The following is an 11104-nucleotide window of genomic DNA, read 5'->3' on the forward strand; positions in this document are numbered from 1 at the left end:
GCGTACCGATTTGAAGTGGCCACTTCTTTATGCATCTGATGCATATCATCACACATGGCATCTTTGTTCTTACTTCACAAATCAGTCGGTTTATCTCAACATGCTTCCCATATGTTGAGATGTACGTATTTGATGAGCATTTGACAAAAGCACTGCATCTCCGAGGGAGTATTTCCAATGAGTGTCATTATCTAACAATTGCAAGCGTTGACACGCTTCTCTATACGTTACACAATTCAACATTTATAGTTCATAAATCTCGGAATGATGTTGAGCCACGAACGTTGACTAATAGCAAACGCAAATAGAAACACTTATCCTTTCTAGGATGGACTGTGTAAATGAGAACTAAAGCGTCGTATAAAAATAAATTATGGAAACCTCGAACTGGATTTCCTTGTTTCCGCCGTTGAAATTTCTTTGTCGAATAATTCCATGTAATATCTTGGTATTTCGGAGTATAGCAGCGTTCGGGCAAATTCATCACTTCGGCACAATTCTAAACATCTGGTCAATGTTGTAGATGGTGTTCGATCAAATCTTTGTAATACATTTTCCTCAGTAAAGGCCATTTTCCAGTTGTACGGCTAAATGAACAACAGTTGAATGTCTTTCATGAATGGCAAATGAAAAATGCGCCAAATTGCTTCGTTACTGCTAATATAGCGGCCCATTTGAAGTTGATTGACTTAATCGTTGAAATTCTGCGCACTAACTCAGCCAAGTCACTGCCTTTGGTTACACATTTGCAGATGTGTATTTGATAATTTTTCTTTCTATGAAACACTTTTGTCCACTATTGCGAACATTAAAACAAATAATTAATTGTTTTAGTAAAAACTAAAATTGGATTACTACGATTATTTAACAAAAATTAGCAAAATTAGTGCAACCGTTTTCCGATAAATCGTAAAAAGTGGGCGTGGTCAATTTTTCTTGCATTAAAAACTTAAATTGCATTATTACGAACATTTAAAAAAAATTTCCAATTTTAGATAAATCGAAAAAAGTAGGCGTGGTCAATTTTGCGTTCCGTAAAAACCTAAGTTGGACTTTGACGAACATTTCAAATTGTCCAAATCGGTCCAGCCGTTCTCAACTGATGCAATTACCAACGAACGACATTTGATTATTATTTATATAGATATTCGTCTGATATGCCAACTAACAATCGCACTCATACGTCAACATTTGCTGATGATACTGCTATTCTAAACATTCGTGAAAACCCTCAAGAAGCGTCTCGTTACTTACAAAATCACATAAATGAATTAGAAAAATGGTTAATACAATGGAAAATTAAAATCAAAGAGCAAAAATGTACACATATAACATTTACATTGCGGAAAGTAAATCATATCAATAACCAAACAATAATACAACAATCGGAAATGAAATACCTCGGAATACATCTCGATCGTGGCCTTTCATGGAAAAGTCAAATAGATGCAAAGTAGACTCAAATGAAATTGAAATCAATTCTAATTAATTGGCAGAAACTCTACGCTTAGTTTAAGGTAGGGGGTCACACATGGCAAATATTTGCTCAAAAAAGCGTAACCACTTTTTTAAGCACAAAATTGACGTGTTTACTCTTACAAGTGTTTTGTAAGATCAAACAGCATCAAATAAAATAAAACTAAATTTTTTGTTTTGAATCATCCTAAATAAAAGAAGTTTTTCATATAAATAACACAATTCAAATGTATTTTATTTAGTGGTTACGTCTTTTTCGTTAAATATTTGTCATGTGTGACCCTACCTTTAGATTGTAAACTTCTACTTTATAACATGATCATAAAACCGATAAAGTGTAACACCTCAACACACTCCACTTAAATAAGTCCTGTTACAAAAATGGCAAAATATTGTAGCTTACGTCACCAAAAATTGGTCGATTCAATGCCAAGACGATTAAAAGAAGTCATTAAAAAGATAGTGTACAAAATATTAAACAATTTAAAAAAACTATTTTCCTATTCAAAATTAGAAACTGTGTGAATATTTTTGTCCCCCTTAAAATCGAACTTCGAAACATTAGATAATTATTTTTCTAAAATGTGCTACCTTATGTTTAGTTTTTCCATATATTTCCATAGGTTATATGTAAATAAATATTTTTGTTGAAATCCGCACGAATGTTGGGGCCTTCGTTTAAAAAATATGGACGATTAAAGATAAATCTGTATGCTGTGTGAATATTTAAGTCCGGCACTGTAGAAGCAGAGCAGTGATGAGATACGGCTGCATATACAAACAGAAGCGGCAAATCATCAAATCAAAAGTCCTTATAAATTAAGGATGGGAAAGAATCTTAAAATGCATCATTTGATAATTATATTATGTGAATGTAAAAGTTCGTATACGGATGCAAAAGCGAACTCAATGGTTACCATGGTTATAGTCATCTAAAGTTTAATTTTATACAAACAAAATGGTACATCAAAAAATTTGTATATCCTAAAAACGTTTTTTTAGGAAAGGTGTTCGAGTGTAGAAAGACCCTGCATGGCTGGGGATATTCAGTTGTTCCAAATTACTGCTCAAATGGACTATTTGTCACATTCCTGAATTAAGAAATACCTATTCCAAACGTAATTTTAAGTGTGACTTTTTACAGAACAAACCAAACTGCTATTTGATTCTGCTGGAGAACATACAACTCAGGAGTTGAGTTCTGTAGTTCCGGTATCTTGGATGAGGCTCCTTGTAGGTGAAATCCGTGATTCATAACAAACTAAACAAATAAAAAAATTATGTACATAGGTATATATTTTCCTACTTACAAATATGTTCATGAATCATTCACACTTCGTCTCAATGAGAAAAACCATACCGAAAATTCGATACTATTCAATCTGCAGTTTTAGGTTTAATGTGATATTAAACATATAAAGAGCATTTTTAAAATTACATGTTAGGGCTTTATGTACAGATATTATTTTTTTTAAAAAACATCCCCTTATAAATAAAAATTATGTTATGATGACAATTTATGCCATATGGAAATTAAACACTTATTTAATAGTTATTTTGATTTTACAGATTAAATTTTAATTCTTTCTAAACACATATTTACTATAGACAATTATTTTTAATTTCCTTTTATACCTTAAAAGTAAACAATACCAAAATTTAATGTTTAGAAATGTATAATTTTCTCGAAATATTTACGTCATTTTAATTTATAAGGTGTGTTTAGATGCCATATAATTTTACAGAAATACGTTTGATATCTACGTAATGTAGAGATGCCTGACTCCTAGACAGTGTTGTCAGATTAGGGGAATTTTCCCCAAATTGGGGATTTTATTTTGTAAATGGAGGTAAATAATTTGGTTTGGGGATATGGGGAGCAGTTGGGGAAATATTGTATGTTTTGGGGATTTTTATTTTTTCGTTTTAGTTTTCGTATTTACTGAATTGCTTTATTTAATTTATGCAAGAGTTTATTTTTAAATCGAAAGAAAACATTGAACTTCAAGTCTGATAAGTCGTAAAATTTCAACAATATTAGTTATCGGTTACTTATTTATTACTAAAGGTAGGATCACACGATTGCCGCAATGCACCAATTTAATACAATTTTAATTGTGCTGAATTGGGGCCCAATAAAGAAATTGTCCCAATCAAATTCTCTGCAGTCACATGATTGCCTCATTTTATATAAATTTGATTGTCGTTAATTGGCGCAAAGCGATATAGTGGCAATAATTGTCGCATTCCAGTCACACGATTGTTCTAGTTTGCGGCAACTCAGAGAAACAGCTGTTGTCTAGATGTTAAATTTTGTTTTGTTTACATAAATGTAAAAAAATCTAATTGTGAAAAAATTATTTGTTAAATAAAAAAAAGAAAATTGCGTTGGCCTTAATTATCGTATAAAAAATTAATAAAGAAATGTTAAAAGATGTATGTGGGTCAAAGAGTGGCTCACAAAAAGAATATTTCTTTTACAAAAATTAATATTGGCGCTAATTGTCTTCTTTGATTGCCGCACTAGAACACAATAAATATTGTTGTATTTTTAACTTTTTTATTGGTGCATGTTGCCTATCAAGCATTCACATGATTGCCGCACCAGTGTTGCATTTGATTGGGCCAAATAAGCACAATATTGTTGTGGTTTGACATATGAGCCAATGAGTTGTGAAATCACACGATTGACGTATAAAATAGACCAATAATTGGTGCATTGCGGCAATCGTGTGATCCTACCTTAAGTTTTGTAATCCCAATTACTTACTAAAATTTTGTAATCCCTAAAGCCGAACAGTTAAAAGAGACATTTTGATAGATACTCGTTTAATTAAAACTGAAACTTAATTGTCTTACATATTTGCTGAAATTTATTTGTAAAAATTTATAATATTTGTCGCGCTTTGTTTTATACTAAAAAAAGTATGTATATTTATTAAATAATTTTCCTTTTTTTTGCAAAGAATAACCTAATAAATTTATGTATACTTATCTTAGGAATTTTAACATACAAATGTAAAAAACCTTTAATAAAATTGAAATTGAATTTTATATTTGTTGTTCATAATCTTATAAAACTTGGCGCTCGGGCAAATTCCCGTAACAATGCTATTTGACATTTTATACTGGCAATCCTAGATATTATGTGTTATCAAGAAACGTGATTGTTTGTTTTAGAAGAAGAATTTGTAACGTTAAAAATGGTAAAAAATAAAACTGCAAAAAAAGCATAATTCCACCTGGGAAATTGAATATTGGTCTCAAGGTATTTCTCATGGAATAAAATCTGAAATTTAAGTGTATATAAAGAAGGGTATTCATTTCAAAATTAAATGGAAAATTACTCTGAGTTCTTAAAATTGGTTATAGTTTGTTAAAAAAACAACTTTTTGTGTAATTTTTAATTTTTTTTGTAATAAGTAACCTTTACATGTATATGTATTATAATTTTTATTATACATACATACTACTTAAATAAAAAGAATTGTAGAACAAATAAAGTACATATAAATATGTATGAATTAAAATTAAACTGTTTTTTGGGGTATTTCGGGAATGAACAATTTTAATTTGGGGATAAGTCTCGAAAAAAATCTGGGAGCCCTGCTCATAGAGCGAACCAGATGATATATAGTATGGCAACTGATGCACAGTGGGGGATCTGAAAAAAAAAGTGGAAATAAATCTGTAACTTCTAAACGAATAGCCCGATTTTAATAAAATTTCCCATGGCTAGAGGAGGTGTCGATAAGTTTAAGTTTTGAATTTGGGCTTAAACAACCAAGGGGGGCCGAGCCACAATGCCCCAAAGTGGGGCACCTCGGGTATATCAAAAATTAAAAATGATGCCAAATTTTTGTTTGCGATCCGATTTGAAAGATTTTTATATATATGGAATGTACTAGACGAGATCTACAAAAAACATTGCTTTAGCCATATATTATCTCTTATAGTTTACGAGTTATTCGCATTTGAAAAGTAAAATTTTAATTTTTTTTGCCTACCTTGGCCTGCCATTTTGCTAATAACGGATCCAATTCTTTTTTTGAATTAACAACAAATTTATTAATAATCTTAAGAAAGAATTGTTAAAAAATATCAAACTTAAAAAAATTAAGAAGTCGTTTGTTCGCCATTTTTTCCGAAAAAAGTTTAATTTTAAATTATACAGAAAATGAGGAAAAAATAAATAATGTGTTTATATTTTTCTGAAAGATAACATTTCGGGAAATATTATAAAAGCAAAATAATATCAAAATTCGTATCATTGCGTGGTCCAGAGCCTTCCGAAGTAGACCTATTTTTTATGTAAATTTCAACTTTAGACAACATATTCTAAAATCGCATAGCTGCTTTCAAAAAATTAAGACCAGTTTTGTATGTCCCAATCTGTTCTTCAATAGATCCAAAAATCAAAAAATCCCAATTTTGGGATTTTTGAAAAGTTTTTTGGGAATTGTGGGATTCTCAATAACAAATCTAAATCCAAATTTTCACTTTTGCATTCCGACAAAAAATGTCTATATAATTAAAAAATATTCATAAACCAAAAAGTTATAGCAGTTTAAAAATTTAAATTTTCAACAAAAAATAAAAAAAAAAATTTATCTTTTTTTTTTGCAAAAACTCTTCTATGAAGTTTTTAATTTTCAATATATTTAAACATTTTTGAAAAGATGCAATTTCCAAAATATTGATGTATAATATGTCTATCTTATTTTGTCCACGTGTCACAGTAATGAACGAATGATTAACATGTCTAGTGAAATTTCATCACCAAGTTATTTTCTTCCATAACAACTTCAATGTTAGGTACTTATATAATACATAAGTACAAACATTAAGCGATTACAACTCTTTTTTAACAATGAATCCCAGGTATAATATGAAATACCTGGGATATCCCTAAAACATATTTCATACATAATACTATTTTTTTACTACAGGTAATAGAACAGGTAAATTTCCAAATATACCTTCACATATATAAACGTTGACTACAGGTAACCTATTATATAAAACTCATGAAGAATAATTAATATATAATCATACTCAATCCACAATTGACATTAGTTATAATTAGCTAAAGATGACGATCACATTAAAAAAAAAACTTTGTCCTCCATTTTACTTAAACATAAAACTGATCAATTTCAAGATAAAGTCAACCTCATATTGAAATTTATCGAAAGTACACATAATAATAAAGTGGATAAAACGGAATTATGTAAAATCGAAAAGTTTGTTAAATCCTTTGACATAAAATGGAAAACCGTAAAATTTTCTGCTACGAAATTTGAATCCAAATATTGTGATTGGTTGGATGAAAATATAGAATTTTATGTGTCCACGTCTGCCTTTGGTGCTCCCCGTAAGGAATACATGGAATTGTCATGACGTCTACAGAAAGTAACAAAATAAAAAACTCGTGAGTTACATACAGTAGCCCAATAAAGTCTACATACAGGAATTCAAGTTAAATTTCTTTCGTTGAAAGCTGTATTTGTAAGTTAAAAGTAATGAAATATATTTGTTAAAAAAATAAATTTACACTAAAAAATTAAAACAACATCACTTAAGTCGGGTTTAGCAACATTTCCTATCACGTCCAAAATTTCATCGTTATTAGAATTTTTGATTCTGAGTCTAATAACGATTTTTTTTAATGTTCAAAATATTATGAAACTTAATAGCCCTGCCCACCCAAAAGTAGGCGTGACCGAGAATAAATTTTTCGTTATTTTACTCAGAATCAATAACTCTAATAACGGTGAACTTTTGGGCGTTATATGAATTTTTTTTGCTAAAATCGACATAAGACATGTATTATTATATATTTCATAAAAAAAAACTAAAAAAACTGCTTTAAATTAAAGTAACATAAAAATTTTTGTAGACTCTCTTGGGCTACTGTATATAAATGCTGACATAATCTATGAAAGATTATGTAGTTTATTACAAGGTTGGCAACCGATACCGTTATTAACGGTATTAATACCGAAATAATTATTTCGGTAAAATACCGGATTTTAGCACTATTGCTGCTTTTGTATTCATTTCAAAATTAAATGGAAAATTACTCTGAGTTCTTAAAATTGGTTATAGTTTGTTAAAAAAACAACTTTTTGTGTAATTTTTAATTTTTTTTGTAATAAGTAACCTTTACATGTATATGTATTATAATTTTTATTATACATACATACTACTTAAATAAAAAGAATTGTAGAACAAATAAAGTACATATAAATATGTATGAATTAAAATTAAACTGTTTTTTGGGGTATTTCGGGAATGAACAATTTTAATTTGGGGATAAGTCTCGAAAAAAATCTGGGAGCCCTGCTCATAGAGCGAACCAGATGATATATAGTATGGCAACTGATGCACAGTGGGGGATCTGAAAAAAAAGTGGAAATAAATCTGTAACTTCTAAACGAATAGCCCGATTTTAATAAAATTTCCCATGGCTAGAGGAGGTGTCGATAAGTTTAAGTTTTGAATTTGGGCTTAAACAACCAAGGGGGGCCGAGCCACAATGCCCCAAAGTGGGGCACCTCGGGTATATCAAAAATTAAAAATGATGCCAAATTTTTGTTTGCGATCCGATTTGAAAGATTTTTATATATATGGAATGTACTAGACGAGATCTACAAAAAACATTGCTTTAGCCATATATTATCTCTTATAGTTTACGAGTTATTCGCATTTGAAAAGTAAAATTTTAATTTTTTTTGCCTACCTTGGCCTGCCATTTTGCTAATAACGGATCCAATTCTTTTTTTGAATTAACAACAAATTTATTAATAATCTTAAGAAAGAATTGTTAAAAAATATCAAACTTAAAAAAATTAAGAAGTCGTTTGTTCGCCATTTTTTTCGAAAAAAGTTTAATTTTAAATTATACAGAAAATGAGGAAAAAATAAATAATGTGTTTATATTTTTCTGAAAGATAACATTTCGGGAAATATTATAAAAGCAAAATAATATCAAAATTCGTATCATTGCGTGGTCCAGAGCCTTCCGAAGTAGACCTATTTTTTATGTAAATTTCAACTTTAGACAACATATTCTAAAATCGCATAGCTGCTTTCAAAAAATTAAGACCAGTTTTGTATGTCCCAATCTGTTCTTCAATAGATCCAAAAATCAAAAAATCCCAATTTTGGGATTTTTGAAAAGTTTTTTGGGAATTGTGGGATTCTCAATAACAAATCTAAATCCAAATTTTCACTTTTGCATTCCGACAAAAAATGTCTATATAATTAAAAAATATTCATAAACCAAAAAGTTATAGCAGTTTAAAAATTTAAATTTTCAACAAAAAATAAAAAAAAAAATTTATCTTTTTTTTTTGCAAAAACTCTTCTATGAAGTTTTTAATTTTCAATATATTTAAACATTTTTGAAAAGATGCAATTTCCAAAATATTGATGTATAATATGTCTATCTTATTTTGTCCACGTGTCACAGTAATGAACGAATGATTAACATGTCTAGTGAAATTTCATCACCAAGTTATTTTCTTCCATAACAACTTCAATGTTAGGTACTTATATAATACATAAGTACAAACATTAAGCGATTACAACTCTTTTTTAACAATGAATCCCAGGTATAATATGAAATACCTGGGATATCCCTAAAACATATTTCATACATAATACTATTTTTTTACTACAGGTAATAGAACAGGTAAATTTCCAAATATACCTTCACATATATAAACGTTGACTACAGGTAACCTATTATATAAAACTCATGAAGAATAATTAATATATAATCATACTCAATCCACAATTGACATTAGTTATAATTAGCTAAAGATGACGATCACATTAAAAAAAAAACTTTGTCCTCCATTTTACTTAAACATAAAACTGATCAATTTCAAGATAAAGTCAACCTCATATTGAAATTTATCGAAAGTACACATAATAATAAAGTGGATAAAACGGAATTATGTAAAATCGAAAAGTTTGTTAAATCCTTTGACATAAAATGGAAAACCGTAAAATTTTCTGCTACGAAATTTGAATCCAAATATTGTGATTGGTTGGATGAAAATATAGAATTTTATGTGTCCACGTCTGCCTTTGGTGCTCCCCGTAAGGAATACATGGAATTGTCATGACGTCTACAGAAAGTAACAAAATAAAAAACTCGTGAGTTACATACAGTAGCCCAATAAAGTCTACATACAGGAATTCAAGTTAAATTTCTTTCGTTGAAAGCTGTATTTGTAAGTTAAAAGTAATGAAATATATTTGTTAAAAAAATAAATTTACACTAAAAAATTAAAACAACATCACTTAAGTCGGGTTTAGCAACATTTCCTATCACGTCCAAAATTTCATCGTTATTAGAATTTTTGATTCTGAGTCTAATAACGATTTTTTTTAATGTTCAAAATATTATGAAACTTAATAGCCCTGCCCACCCAAAAGTAGGCGTGACCGAGAATAAATTTTTCGTTATTTTACTCAGAATCAATAACTCTAATAACGGTGAACTTTTGGGCGTTATATGAATTTTTTTTGCTAAAATCGACATAAGACATGTATTATTATATATTTCATAAAAAAAAACTAAAAAAACTGCTTTAAATTAAAGTAACATAAAAATTTTTGTAGACTCTCTTGGGCTACTGTATATAAATGCTGACATAATCTATGAAAGATTATGTAGTTTATTACAAGGTTGGCAACCGATACCGTTATTAACGGTATTAATACCGAAATAATTATTTCGGTAAAATACCGGATTTTAGCACTATTGCTGCTTGTAGAAAATAGTATTTGAACCTTGACGACAGGGATGGGAAAATTATTACGGTCTTACTTTTTTGATACTATTGGTCAATTCACAAGGACTCTTATCATATCATATTGTCATAATGTTCTAATATTTCACAATGAGTCTAAACCAACCGTCCCGTTTTCGACGGGACAGACCAGTTTTAGAGTCGAATGTCCCGTGTCCCGGCGATACTCTGAACGGGACGCCATTTGTCCCGTTTAAAAAAAAAAACTTTTTCATTAATTACCACAAAAAATATAAAAAAATCAAAAATTGGAAATACTGATAGACAAGGATGCTTTATTTTCTGAAATATAGTATTTTCTAAAAACTGAATATCACTATTTAACAATATACATAGGTACTTAGTGCATTAACTTCTATGAGTTTCAATAAACTCATTAGAGCCAGTTTTTGACTTCGTATTTAAATATGAATTATATTTAAGTTCTATTTAAATACGAAAATGAGTTTCTCAGTGCTTTTTTAAATGATACTTAAATGGCCAACGTTGGCCATTTAAATTCTATTTAAGTTTCATAAACTACCATATGTTTTTGACAGCTGACTTTTGTTGTTTGGTTTTTTTTTTCACTCTATTGTAGTAAAAAAAAAACAAACAACAGCGTCTTGCTAAAAAAAGCGTCTTGCAGAAACTACAATTCCGATGCGGGGCAATTGGAGCTTCTTTTGTGCATTTTCCTACCAATAATTTTATTGTTTAATAAACTTTTATTTCTTATTGGGCAAAATGTATCAATTTTTGTTTTGGTTGAACAGCTGTTTTAAGCAAAACTATCGATAAATTTTTGATATTTAGTAGTGCTA

At 29.2% G+C, this 11104-nt stretch overlaps 1 protein-coding gene across 1 annotated transcript in view; it reads right to left on the bottom strand.

Annotated features, from left to right (window-relative positions):
* The window catches only part of mib2 (mind bomb 2), a 205748-nt gene extending 202535 nt beyond the window's left edge, over positions 1 to 3213 (bottom strand). The window contains exon 1 of the mRNA XM_065499485.1: positions 3112 to 3213. The gene's annotated coding sequence lies outside the window, so the exon portion shown is untranslated. The remainder of the gene's footprint in view (positions 1 to 3111) is intronic.
* Between the last annotated feature and the right edge of the window lie 7891 nt (positions 3214 to 11104).

Source organism: Calliphora vicina, chromosome 2 (genome assembly GCF_958450345.1).
Source record: "Calliphora vicina chromosome 2, idCalVici1.1, whole genome shotgun sequence".
Lineage (NCBI taxonomy): Eukaryota > Metazoa > Arthropoda > Insecta > Diptera > Calliphoridae > Calliphora > Calliphora vicina.